At 44.7% G+C, this 1,430-nt stretch overlaps 1 protein-coding gene across 1 annotated transcript in view; it reads left to right on the forward strand.

Annotated features, from left to right (window-relative positions):
• The window catches only part of LOTGIDRAFT_174590 (hypothetical protein), a gene marked incomplete at both ends in the record, with an annotated part of 47,806 nt that overhangs the window by 44,211 nt on the left and 2,165 nt on the right, over nt 1–1,430 (forward strand). The window lies entirely within an intron of this gene.

Consider the following 1,430-nt stretch of genomic DNA (forward strand, 5'->3'; position numbering starts at 1 on the left):
ACAAATCATGGTATAATGGTACAATTCCGGAAAGTTGGAAAACGGCAATGGTCATTCCTCTACCAAAACCGCAGAAAGATAAAAGTCTATGCAGTTCATACAGGCCTATTTCTCTGACCTCGACTCTATGTAAAACATTTGAGACGATGGTCAATAATAGACTTAGATACCACTGTGAACTAAATGGTCTTATCGATCCCAACCAAAGCGGCTACAGAGAGAAACGGTCAACAATGGATCAAATCGTTCGACTTCAACACGACATGGCCGCCCAACTCGGAAAGAAGAACTACTTCAGTGCAGTATTCCTGGATCTGTCCAAGGCCTTTGACTTAGTCTGGGTTGATGGTTTGCTTTTTAAACTTAATAAACTTGGCATTCGGGGTCGCATGTTCAGGTGGATCCAAGACTTCTTCGCCAGATACAAGTGAACGTCGCCAATTCTCTCAGCGAGAAGCACTCGTTGGAGAATGGCACCCCGCAAGGCTCTGTTATTAGCCCAACCCTCTTCAGCATTATGATCAATGATCTGGCCCTGGATTATGTAAAGCATATAGAGCTCTCGGTTAGCACGGCTCTATATGCAGATGACAGTTCGATATGGACTGGTCACAATGACCTCAATAAAGTTAAATGGCGTATGCAAACTGCTCTGAATCAAGTTGCTAAATGGGCAAACGACTGGGGCTTCATTATTTCGGAAGCTAAAACCGTCGGTTTGTTCTGCAGCAGAAAGAAAGATCACGACAGTATTGATCTTAGACTGAATGGTGTGAAGATTAAGCATGAGAATTCAGTAAGGTTCCTGGGAGTACACTTTGACAGGTGTCTGACTTGGAGTACGCACATTGACTATATCTGTAACCGGTCTACAAAAATCTTAAATGTTATGCGTTATGTTTCAGGTACCACATGGGGAGCAAACAGAGAAACTCTAATGATGATGTACAGGTCACTGGTTCGTTCAGTTATTGATTATGGTTGTATTGCCTATGGTAAAGCAAGTGATACTCAACTGAAGAAACTCGACGTTCTACACATGAAAGCTATACGTATTGCCACCAGGGCAGCTGTAGGTACGAAGAATGAGGCGCTACTTCAGGAGGTGGGAGAGAAACCCCTCTCTCTTCGGAGGGAGGAGCTATCTTTAAATTCTGGGGGAAACTTCAGTATTTGTCCGAAAGCTGTCCGACGTATTCCAGCATCAGAAGATTTACTCGTGTCGGAAATAACCAGAAGAATCGGAGTATTTCTTACGGGCAAGCGGTCACTGATCTATTGAGAGAGCATCAGCTCGATCAAGTAACGATCCTTGAACGACGCCTACTCCGTTTTGGAAGGTTACCAACCCGACAGTCAACACCCAGCTGATCCAGAGTACCAACAAGCACGAGAACCCAGTGGGAGCAAGAGCTCGCGCTCTTGATCTG

This window comes from Lottia gigantea, assembly GCF_000327385.1.
Source record: "Lottia gigantea unplaced genomic scaffold LOTGIsca_204, whole genome shotgun sequence".
Lineage (NCBI taxonomy): Eukaryota > Metazoa > Mollusca > Gastropoda > Lottiidae > Lottia > Lottia gigantea.